The 13,180-nt window shown below is 33.8% G+C and overlaps 1 pseudogene; it reads left to right on the top strand.

Annotated features, from left to right (window-relative positions):
- The first annotated feature begins 636 nt into the window (after positions 1 to 636).
- LOC125842781 (immune-associated nucleotide-binding protein 8-like) lies at positions 637 to 6,171 on the top strand (annotated as a pseudogene).
- Positions 6,172 to 13,180: the final 7,009 nt, after the last annotated feature.

The raw sequence follows: 13,180 nt of genomic DNA, 5'->3' as shown, positions 1-13,180 counted from the left end.
GGAAATTTCAAAGGCCTCTAAGATCACAGGTATTGAATCAATGCTCCCATTTCCCCTCACCCCTTTAGATAATTGTTTAATTGTTGTGGAAGCTGTTGGAGTGTTGGATGGAGGGTTGAAGGAGAATATTACTAACTTGTAGGAAGGGGTATCTAAAGGGGGGTTTCTGCATCACGATATACATGAGAATTTACACACTGACCTTAAGAAAGACCCTAGAGATTCTGCTACCACTTCTCATCAGACCATACAAGAGAACCAGCACAATCAGCTCATCCATCAGGGAAAGGTTTCCGGTCAGGGACACAGTAAACAGAATGATCAACAGGGTAATCTTAATACTTCTCATAACACTCAGAAAAAGAATCAGAAAAAAGAATATTCATTAGAGAGAATAGGAACAAAACATACAAGACAGGGTAATATGGGTTTATTGCTTGCATGTGGTTACACATTTAGTTTTAGGTTCTTATATTCTTGTGTTGTTGTGATGATTTTTTTACACGTGTCCTGTGATTATTTCAATTTTTGCATCAATTGTAGGGTTAATGCTATTACTAAGAAGTGAGAATCCACAATATTGACTCGAAATTCTAGTAGAATGAAAACTGTCTGATGAATGTGGCGAATGCCAATATGGTGGAGGTCAATGCCAGACTGATGAAACCAACAAATTTTCTTGTCACAAAGGTAGACATCTCCAAAATAATCTATACTTTCAAGGTCAAGTTCATCTTCTTAAATCCCTTTCTTTTTTCATGCCACATAGATAATATATTTCATATTATTTCCCCCTTCTGTAGATGCAAAAACACCTACAAGTAGTACCAATCAAAGAAAAGAAACAACTGGAAGAAAGATGGTGGAGCTCATTCGATGAGGTCTTCAATGGTAGAATCGAAGAAGGTATTGAGATTAGCAACTTATTTGTGTGGTATTTAGTGATTGATAAAACCTTTTTGTGCTGGTAGTAGTGCTTTAAAAGGCTTCTTAGCGCTAGGCGAGCCTCAGTGGTAGAGCTTGTCTCATGAGGCCTATGCCCAAATGTTTAACTGTTGAGTAGTGGGTCTTATACATGTAGAAAACATACAGATTTGTTCTGAACGGGAGTCTCGTATAGGTCTTAAGTCCAAAGTTTTAGTTGTCGAGAAATATCGCCCTCGCGAAAGCAAAAATCAGAATGTTCATCACAATTATTTAATCGTTACAAAAAAGGAAAGTCACTGAAACACCATTACCTCCTCCAACGAAGTTAAATTCACTTCCTTTTTCGCATCTTTTACAACAACTTCAAGGTGTTGAATTTGGTGAGTCTTCTTAGTATATATCTTTAATATTGACATATTCAGAATTTGAAATTTTTGATTGTCAACTATCTCAAATTGGATAAAAAAAAAAGAGAAAATAAAGGTTTGTATAACTTTTTGTTAGAAATTATTAAGTTAGTACCAAAAATCTACATCTCATATATCTTAAATATGTACTTAGATAATGATAGCTTTAACTTATATTTGTATTAGTTATCTGTCTCTCTCTTTGTTAATAAGGTTCCATTTTGGATTCAGAGCTCTGTTACTCTAAATATGTTATATTGGTGTTCGTTATTTGCATCTCTCTTCATTAATATGGATCCATTTTGAGTTCAACTCTATTGCTTAGTATGATATGACCACTTACAATCATGAAAGTGCAGCTACTTATATTATTTATTTTAAGGAAAATTAGTTGGTGAGATTGGTTAAGTTGGTGAGAGTATAAGATATTTTTGTCTTGATGCATTGTAAATCTTGTATATTTGTGTCTCAAGAATTGTTCATACTGTTAAAGAGTCATTGAACCTTGAAATGGTTGCCATATGTCATTTCATTTTTGATTAAGTACTTGTTAAGTTGTGCCACTACATTTTCTTTTTTTTCCCCACCAACTATATGGTTGTTAAATATTTGTTTAAACTTGATGTATAAAGTGTAAATGCTTTGGGTTTTTTGTTTTAGTATTAGTCAATGTTACTGGGAAGTTAAAGAACTCCATTTCAATGTCATCTTCTATTAATCCGTATAAAATGATGTTTAGGGAAAAGGTTTATTAGATCTTTCAAGTTCAACTGAATAACGACATTACGCTGTTCATACCAACAGACTGGCAGTGGTAGAAAATTGTAGCACAATGCAATATACATCTGATCAAACCAAGTGATACCGATAGGCCATTGTTATGGACAACAAGTAATTACGTGATTGATGCCCCTGGTGTGTATATATATAGCCAAATTTCTTCGTTTCTAGGGAGATTTCTGCACTCTATATATAGTAGGATCGCGTTCATTTTGAACTTACATTAATGCACATATGAGTCCGGCATCTTGTTTTATTGTGTAATCTGGAAATTGCAGGACTGTTTGATATTTCCCATGATCCTGATTTTGTTATAAAAGAACTTGTTAAGTGCTTTGATCTGGCTAAGGATGGCATCCATGCTCTACTTTTGGTTCTGTCTGTACGAACTCGGTTTTCAAAGGAAGAACAAGCTTCTGTGAAATGCTTTCTGGACCTTTATGAGAGAAAAATTAGTGATTACATGATTGTGGTCTTTACTGGAGGCGATGAGCTTCAAGAAAATGATGTGATTTTGGATGATTACTTAGACCATTGCCCTGAGCCTTTAAAGGTTAGATTATTTGCAGATATCTATGCAGTTAAATGGGCAGATCATACTTTCTTGTTTATTTGCATTTGAGCATTCTTCAAGTATCATATGTTCATAAAAAAGTTAAGATTGCTTGCTCTGCAGTGTGAAGGTTGATCTAAATGAATTATTTGTACTTCTGTTGCAGGAAACTCTAGAAAAATGTGGCAATAGACATGTACTTTTCGACAATAAGACTGAGGATCCAGTGAAGAAAGCTTGACAATTGAGAAATCTTATTTCACAAGTTAATTTGGTTGTGGAAAAAAATAGTGGAAAACCATATACAAAAACCTGTTCATGGAATTAAAGGTAACTTATCATGAGACGTTATGTTTCAACTTTCAACTACATAGATAGAAAGGAGTATTTTTACAAATTAAAAATAATATATATATATATACATGGAATAAGTTCAGATTCCTCTTCGTCCCAAACAACTCAAGCAAGAAATCTTGTAGTTTGTGACTGATCGAGTACCTTGTATGTATGATATTCTTGTACGTTTTCGTGTTTAACAGGTTGAATCTAAGCTGTGGGATATGAGGCATCTCAAAGCGGAGTTGGCAAAAGAGCTTGCTGCTCGGTTGCAAGCAGAACAAAATGCAGAAGCAGCTCTAATGAACTTGGAAGATATGAGTTCAATGGTGATGTATGAGGAACCCCAAGCAAAAAAATGGGAAATATTTCCTAGCAATGTGTCTTATTTTATGAAATACTAATTCTTGATGCATATGTTTTTTCATAAAATAAGTTGAGGAGTACCTATGTTTTTGTTTTTGGAGTTTAAAAGCATAAAACATTGTTTATGTATGAAGTTTTCAAAGCTCTCGTATTATTTTGAAGGCTTTCTTAGTAAAACAATCTTGGAAGGTTGTTTGTGCTATATTTCGAAGCTTTGACAAGTAGATTTTGTTGAGTTGGGAAAATACCTAGACCTACAAATGCAGTTAAAAACACTTTAAGGCCTGCTTGGAAAGCCCACCCTGGTAATTGGATTTAGTGTAATTGGTGTAATTACACTGTCTGTCCTTTTTAGTTGGACATGTAATTATCTGGTCAGCAGGTAATTTGGTGTAATTGATCTGGTGTAATTGATCGGGTGTAATTACACTCTCCAATTCATGGGGGCTGTGAATTAATGGTAATTATATGATATAATTACAAGTTGATTACTTTTTAATTTCTTTCCTTTTATTTTTGTTTTAATCTTTTTCATTTTAATGCATTTTTTATTTTTTTAATTATTTTTTCATATTATTTATATTTCATTTCCTTCTTATTCTCAACCTTTACTTCATGCGATTTCATTCAACTTTTTGTATCTTCTAAAATAATCAGTATGATTTTGTTAGTATTCTAATTTTTAAATAAAAGTAGAATTCATTTTTGAATAAAGTTATGGACTTACATTTTCCTTTTTCTTTGCTGATTGTGACCTCTGTGAGCTTCATTTTTCTTTAAGTTTTGATAGAATGAAATTTTATATTTTAATGTGGATCAGTAGCCTATATGTTGTCTTGGGAAGGCACTGCCTTCAAGATGAATTAGCTTTGCAAGTGATTCTTTATTTTTTTAGATGTCTCTTGTCTTTAAAATGTTGAAATTTATAAAGAGTTGTCTTCCAGCAGTCCATTATGCCTAAGGGAAATTACACCAGCATTCCATTTTGTTACTCACTGTTTTCATAACAGTACCACTACACTGGGAAGGGACTGGGAAGGTATTGTTAAAAGTGACTAGTATTGAGCATATTAAATACATGATTTATTTCACTAACTTATTTTTATTTTGAATGTGCAGGAAAATGCCAGTAATAGAATTTGAATACTGGCCAGAAGTAAACTCGATCTATTATAGTGAACAATGAAGAGTTTTTGTACTATTGTCATGTATGTTTGAATGCATTTGGTTTGTGGAATTTATTGATAAGAGATCTTTAAGCAATTGATTTTTAAGTATCGGTTGTACAAGACATGTTTCCCGAAATTTATTTGAAATATATTCCTTCGATTTATTTATTAGTTAATTTTGTGCTTTTGATCAATTATATATTTAATTAAGTGATTATTGAATATATGCAAATAAAAGTTATTATTCTCAAAAATAAAAAATTGTGGCTACAAAGATTCTACACAACATTGCCAAACTTCAAAAGTGTTGCTATAGGGACGTCCAACGTGTTGCTTAGACTTGATTTTGATGACGCTTGAACTTTTAGACTCCATTGTGAATATGTGAATCAAGTGGAATTTGAATGTTTAGGAATGTATTTGATGTTTTGTATTGTTATGTTATTTTTTATGGATGGATGGTAGTATAATTTAGCAGGTGTTGTACCAAAATAAACAACATTTTTGTGTAATAAAAGTAGCTTTCATATAGAATTATTTTTTAGAAAATTAAAAATGCCATCTATAATAGTCGGAAGATCACCTAATAGTTAATTAATTAACTATTACGACAACCATAGTCGGCGTTATTAAATAAATAAATTATTATTTAATAAGTATTCCGACTACAGTAGTCAATAGTATTTAAATTAATAAAATATTCTTTTACTACCGTTCCGACTACAATAGTCAGCAGTTCAGATACTTTAATGGTCGGGTTTTAATTTATATGTAGTGACTATGGTAGTCGGCAAGTACTTTTCGACGCTCAGTCTGCCTCAAAAGTAGTCAGAAAGTCATTGGAAAACTCCATTTTCCGACTACATTCCGACCAATTTTGAAGTCGGCAAACAACGAAATTCTAGTAGTGTAATATATTTGACATTTGTATTAAATGTCGCTATTTTACCAACACTTTTGCTAAAAGTCGCTAAAATCAATGACATTTTACAACAATGTTACTATTTTGGTGAAATTTTGCAGTAAATGTCATAATATATTAGACATTTATATTAAATATCACTATTTAAGCAATATTTTTTCTAAATGTCACTAAAACCAATGACATTTTGTAATAAATGTCATTTTATATTCGACATTTGTAGCAAAATGTCATCATTTAAATGATATTTTTTCTAAATGTCACTAAAAACAAGATATTTTGCAATAAATGTCATTATCATAGTGACATTTTGGACCAAATGTCATTATATTTACGATATTTGATACCAAATGTCATTATTTCTATGACATTTGACATCAAATGTCATTGTTTTATGACATTTTGTTCTTAAATGTCGTGAAATTCTTTATTTTTCGACATTTGTTTCAAATGTCACCAAATTAATGTTGTCGTATGTACATTTTCTTGTAGTGCATTGATGCTCTTAATGTGATAGTAGTGATTTGTGAGAGAGGACAGGGGGTGACTACTGAGGTTATGGCTTTGAAAGCCGAGGTTTCTGAGCTTAGGAAGGATGTGGACCATCTGAAGTCCACAGACTTCACTTCGTTGTTTGAGTCAGTTGAGATCCCCGAGGATCCGATTGCTGAGATTCCAGCCCATGCTGAGGTACCTCCAGCTACCACCTGAGATGATATTATGGAGGATGTTGCTGCTGCTGAGTTTGAGGGAGAGACCGATGAGAAGCAGCTTGAGGAGCAAGATGCAGCTGTCTATGATGATTTGGCAGACCTAGAGGGTGCTATGATTGAGCTTGCCCGACAGGCCTCTTTGAGAGACACTACCATGGATGGATCTAGTGTAGTTGTAGCTGATGCTACACCGGGCACTGATGCCCAACCTCAGAGTGTTACCCCGGACATTGGTTCCCCGAGAGATGGAGCGACTGAGTAGACATGATCATTCTTTACCTCCCTCTCTATTGTTTTTATTAATTATTGTTATTTTAGTTGCAGTTGAGGACAACTGCTTTTCTTTTGTGGGTAGGGTTAGGTATTTCCATGCCTACCTCTTGTGATTATATTTTATGTGTGAATATTGGGTTTTGATCTATATATGTGTTTTGATCTTAATCTTGTGGATGTTTTAGCTTGTGGCCCCTGTTTTGAATGGAATTGGTTTTGAACCGAATTTTAAAATTTGCCACCTCTTTTCTGTGTGATTGTGGTTGTTCTTATGCAAATTTGAGTGTCGGTTATGATCAATATCGATGGCTCTTAATTGAATGAAATGAATGTGCGGCTACGATGAGGCCAATGAAGTTGCATAGACAATGTGTGAACGTTTAGCATCTCGTTGTGACTAGCCGGTTATCAAATGAGTCTCTTGTGATGAACATTGCACACTAGTGAAAAAGTGTGGGTCTTGTTTGATATTGATGCCAATGCCTTGTGTTTTGATATTACTTTGAGCAATTGTGTGATGACACCTAGAGTTTTTCCCATTGGTCAGGTTGACTAAGTGATGCAAGCACTTGAAATGATCTTAGGCAACAATTTTGAAGAGTGAAACAATTTGACAATATACCGCTTTTATGGCCAACCTTGTGAGATGTGTGAACCTTGCTTGAACCCCATTGAGCCTTATCCATTTCTTGGAAGAAACTTGAACAATTGTGATCCCTTTTTATCCATCTACCCATAACTTCCATGAAGTGTGGTATGTGCGAATAACCAACTTAGAAAATCCTAAGTTGGGGTGTGGTGAAAAGAGAAGGAAAATAAAGAAGTGTAAGAAATCTCCCTTTGAGTAATGGTTTTGAAAAATATGGAACCTCTCTATATAAAAAAAAAGATAAAAGAAGCAAAGAAAAAGAATGAAAAAGTTGTGAAATAAAGTGATGAAAATTGCAAAAGAAATGGGGTGTCCGGTAATTCATATGAATTTGAATAATGGGGTGGATTATGAGCATGTTTGAATTGTAAAGAAAAGGAGGAATGTGATGTTCAGGTCACACTTCATGAAGGTAGAAGCCACTGAGCCTAAATGACCATACATTGACACTCAACCCAGTTACAAGCCATGAAAAGACCATTTTGATCTTGAGTGAGCTGAAGTGAATGTTGATTGGAAAATAAGGGCAAACCTATGGGTGAAGTCATACATGTGTTCGTCTTTGTGAGTGTGAGAGTTGTATGTGATTCCTGAACTTTAAATTGTTGAGAAATAGTGTGTGAATATGGAATCATCTTTGTTGTGAGGGAATTTGAGTACCTTTGTTTTCTCCAAGGTTTCTAAGTAGACCTGAAGGTTTTGAAACTCAATTTGGAGATTTTGCAAGTGGGTTTTGAATTTTCTTCAAATTGAAGCATTGTAAAGGCTTAATTGCTCTTACTCAGTTGATGGCTAATCGATTTGGTAACAATTTTTATCTTTTTATGATGCTTCGCTAAAACCTCAATTATTGGGGTGTGATCATGTGATTATGGGTTGATTTAGTTTATGGGTATTGTTAATTACTAGTCTAAATGCTATATTGAAGTGGGTTTAATCATTAGATGAGGTTTATTTTATGAATTGTAGTTGCAAATGCAGTTCTAATTTTGTGTTCTTAGCTTGCTCGAGAGAGAGGTTTTTGAACCAAAGCTTTTGATTAATGATTTGTAGGTATTGGGTTGATTTGGGTTCAGCTCAAGAGAGTGAATCCTAAGCCCAATCCTACCCATCTTGCTCGAGAGAGAAGATGCATTAAGGTTATGGGTTGTTCTTAATTGCTATGCTTGTTGATGTCCGAGAGAAATCACTTGAAGCGGAATAGTTGTTTGAGAGAAAGTTGTTTCAATTATAGTCTAGCCTACTCACTGATATTTAGCTATTTACTAGTAGTTTCAATTACCAATATATCGAAATTTGCTTATAATCGATCACATCCCGATAATTCTTCTCCTTATTGTTATCTCAAATTATTTGTGACTGCGTAGTAGCTGATAATTGCAAACCAAAAACCCCCCATTTGACATTCATATAAACACCTTTGATTTGATATGTCTTTTTCAATAATATCTATTCCTATAAATAGTTAGATCACATTCATACCTCATAATTGAATTTCAACACGTACCGCTCCATGTGGGATTTGACCCCAACTCATTTGTTGGGTTTTATACTGCTTCACGATCGTTTGCACTTAGAATTGGATGAGGTGTGCTTGAAACGTTAATCAGTAGATTAGTTACTCCTCTAATATTTGTAACAAATATTAGATTTACATATGAGAACTTATTGAAACAAAATCCTTTTTAGAAGGTGGCTATGTAGATTAGTTACTCCTCTAATATTTGTAAAATTGTAACTTGTAAGTTGTATGTTGAAATTTGATTTTATTTGAATAAATTTAAAGGCCTTTATTCAAGTCTTTTTTATACAATTATTGTCTTACATTTTAATTTTAAATTTGATACATAATACAATAATATATATCTATATATATACTAAACTTACTTTAAAATTTAAAATTTGAAATTTGAAATTTAAAGTTTGAATTTGAATTTGAAATTTGAAATTTAAAATTCAAATTTGAACTTTCAAGTTGGAAATTTCAAATTTTAAATTTAATTTTGAACTTTGAAATTTAAAAGATGAAATTTGAATTTTTCAAAACGTAAGCATTTTGACTAAGCTAAAAATGTTATTGAAAACAATAAAAAAAAATGTTATTCACAAAAATATAACTTCAATACAATTAAAGAAATATATAAAAATATATAAAATCCCGCGTCCTGTATCGTCCCGTCCCGTCAAACACTATCCCATCCCGTTAATATAATGGGACGGGATGGGATGTAATTTTGTCCCGTGAATCCCGGCCCGGTCTGGCCCAGTTCTGGTTAAATCCCACTCAACGTTGTCCCCCGACCGACCCGTCCCCCTATTTCCAGGCCCGCAGTCCCCGTCTCCATCCCCTTGCCTGGCCTAGCAGTGAGTGGGCATGCTCTGTGTACAAAGTAAGCAAAGAGTTGGTAAAGGTCGGAATGGAATATAATATGTAGTGTTGAAACCAATCTTTCAAACAAGTGAGGAACGAGGTCCACTAAGCGCTCGACATTTAATTAGCTTAAAATATGTTCACGATACCCACCTCAAGCTTATTCCAATAGTTCATATCTCACCCCTCTGTATTACTGTGCCTATTTTGTTTATTCTTTTCACTTTCCGCCGATTCTTCTTCCTCTTTCCTTTTTGTTCACAAATTCTTTTTATCAATTTCTGTGTTACTCTTTTTTGGGTTTTAAAAACACCAACGGAGCCTCAATATTGCAATTGATCATTGAGAAGTTGAAGTGTCTTCCTTTTATTTCCATTAAGGAGTTAAAAGTTTAATTGTATCATTTTAAATTGGGTTTTAAGATTTCAATTGAACTTTGATTTTAGGGATGGACCAATACATGAAAAGAAGTATGTAAAACTTGCTTGATGGGTTCCTCATACTGAGAGGTAAGTCATGAAAATCATTAAGTTTCTTCACCTTAACTTATATCAATACTTAGGTGTATCTTTGTTTCTTGCTTTGATTTCCTAGAATGGTATTTTGAATATGAAAAATGGGATGCTTATAAATCAAATTACCCAATATATTTTTCAAAAATAAATAATCATCAGAGTATGAGAAAAATATTCTTATTGGGTTTTTAGTAGACCTTACTTATTTGAATTTTTATGCAAATTAATTAGTTGCACTCTTGGTGCTTTTATGTGATAATCTTTATGCTTTCTTTAACTCCTCTTGATCAAATTAATTGAAATGTTTCCTCATCTTATTTCTTAAAAAAGACTGATTCTATATCCTCTATAGTCACGTTACATCAGTCGTCTATGCCAATGGTGGATATCTCTCTCTGTAAGTATGGAAATGATATATGGTACACACAATTCTTCTTGATGAATTCCAGAGGCAAAGACAATGGTCGGGTGGCAATGCATCACTTCTTACAAGGTTTGATGTTGTTTTATTGGTCGATGGTGAGACATCACTTCTTGCAAGGTTTGATGTTTTTCTAATGATCTCAATAGAATTTCTTCTCTTTTCTCATTGTTCATGCTATTATACCTATGAAGCATTGTTTTGATTTTAGGAGCTCTTCCATTTTTGCCATCTTCATTCTAATTTATAGTTCTTTTTGTTAAATTTGACAAGATTCATAGATGAATTAATGTGATGATTTGGTAGGAAGACAATTCTTCAATATTGGTATAAAAGTCAAGATAGTAACTTTGTAGGTGAAATTTAGGTAAACCATAAAATGATTTCACAAGTTAAACATGTACATTTTGACAGATTGTGATGTCATGGATGACATCAATAGGAAGAATTTATTCCTATAAATAGGTAGCTCTTAATTCATTTATAATACACCTCTCACTTGCCTTCTCATCTTCAAGGGAATTTGATCTTCTTTCTCTCTTGTAGTATTTCATTTGTACTCTTTTGGAGTGAAATAAATATTGGCTGGTTGTGTCTTAGGAGTAGGCAAACGAAAACAAAATTTTACCGAACCTCGTTAGTTCCTTGTGTTTTTTTTATTGTTATCTCATTTACTATTTATTAGCTACTTTTAGATATAGCAGTTATGATTTCATCACTCTTTATATATTTGTCTTCCGCAACGATTGGTATGAAAGCCAAGGTATTATCTAAGTATGCTCTGTGGTTGCAGCACAGTTTGGACTTCCACATTAGAAAAAAGGTTTACTTTGATCCTTACATTATTAGCTAGTAAATAGTATTTTTAGCAAAAATGGGAGAAAAAAATGATGAGTCCACATCAAATGTCAATAATACATCATCATTGGCATCTTCTCTTATGACAAGAATTATGTCGAATGCGAAATTTGCAGTTGAATTTTTTGACGGGTCAAGACATTTCAGAATGTGGCAAGGAGAGTTCCTTAATGTCCTTTTTCAACAAGGACTAGATATTTCCATAGAATAAAAGAAACCAGACAATGGAGGAGAAGAAGATTGAAAGATTATCAACCGTATTGCTTGCAGTACCATTCGATCTTATATTGCAAGAGAACAAAAGTATCCATACACGAAGGAAACATCTGCAAATAAATTATAGAATTCATTGGAAGAGAAATTCTAGAAGAAAAATAGTAAATATAAACTTTACATGAAAAGAAGATTGTTACGCTTCACTTATATTCCTAGTAGAACAATGAATGATCATATCATCAACTATAATAAGTGTAACACCCCGTATCTGAAAAAGGGAAATGAAACAACTTTTGGGAAGTTGCAGGTGCTAGCCACGGAGGCCAACCACTGCCCGTGGGTTGGACCACGGACCGTTGTGTGGTCCGTGGACTGGCCACCTTGCTAATGTTGCAGAGGCTAAAGACCACGACCTGACTTACAGACCGTAGGCTAGACCACGGTCCATGGTCGGGGTCGGTTCGCTGGAAAATTTCCAATTTTCTGATGACCAACGACGGTCCACCAGGACGGATCGTAGGTCAGACCACGATCCGTCTACTAGGGTCCGTTGGTGGTCAGCTGTCAGTTATTTTCAGGGGCAGTTGGGTCGTTTCCTAATTATTTAGTTCCTATACTATGTCATTTTGCCTATGTTTAGGACCCATATATAAGTCTTTTTCCCCCCCCCCCCCCCCGCCAAATTTCGCAATAGAAATCATTCTCTCCAAATTCACCAAAAAGAAGAACTCTCAAATAATTCTCTCTCTAGAACTTGAAGAAGAAGAAGGATTCACCTAGGGTTTCAAGACAAGGTCTCAATTGCTCCATTGAAAGATAGAATTTGGATTCAAGGTATGATAGTTTTCATTCATGGATTCCTTCCATCCATGGAGTTCCCAAATTCCTCTCTTTCAAAAGTTAAATTCTCCAATTGAGTTAGGGTTTTCTTCAATTATCATGGTTTCTCTTTAATATTGATTTCGATGATTGAATTATGATCTCTTAAGCATGAATTGATGAAGTACTATGATTTTATGATGATTTTCCCTATGAACCCATGTAATCCCCATGTTTTCAAGTTATGAATCATATGATGTGGGATTTTGATTTTTAAGGAAGATTTTTATGAAATTAAGCATGTATTGCTAGCTTTATATGAATTTATGATGAAATCCATATCTAACCCATGTTTTCTAAGCATTGATGATTGAAAGTGGGTTTTGAACCTCAAGAGGCAAATTATGGACTTATGCATTTTCTTATAAAATCTATGTATGTAATGACCCTCCAGGTCATTTTTAAATTAAAGAANTTTTCTTATAAAATCTATGTAAATGTTTTAAGGGTGCTTTGAGAGTAATGTACCAATGATGATAAACATGATGTGTTATTGAAAGGATTTTCTCAATGTACACATAAGAGCAAGATGTGAAAGTTTTTCTCACATAGAAATGATTCTTAGGTTGAAATGTTTTCTCACATAATTGAATTAAAGAGTAAGAGCTATCCTAATGAAACTAACTTGGATTGGTTGTCCAAGGACACCTTTCCATGGATTATGAAATAAGTCAAGACTTAATAACTATTCTGCAGGATTTATTCTTAGCACCGAGAGGATATTGATTATGAGATGGAAGCTCTCCCATTAGTAGAGGCCAGGTTTCTAGTTGCAATCTCATGACACTACTAAAAAAACAGTGAATACCGACCTTCGGAGGTCGG

The sequence above is a fragment of the Solanum stenotomum genome, chromosome 10 (genome assembly GCF_019186545.1).
Source record: "Solanum stenotomum isolate F172 chromosome 10, ASM1918654v1, whole genome shotgun sequence".
Lineage (NCBI taxonomy): Eukaryota > Viridiplantae > Streptophyta > Magnoliopsida > Solanales > Solanaceae > Solanum > Solanum stenotomum.
This window is presented reverse-complemented; position numbering and strand designations above follow the sequence as displayed.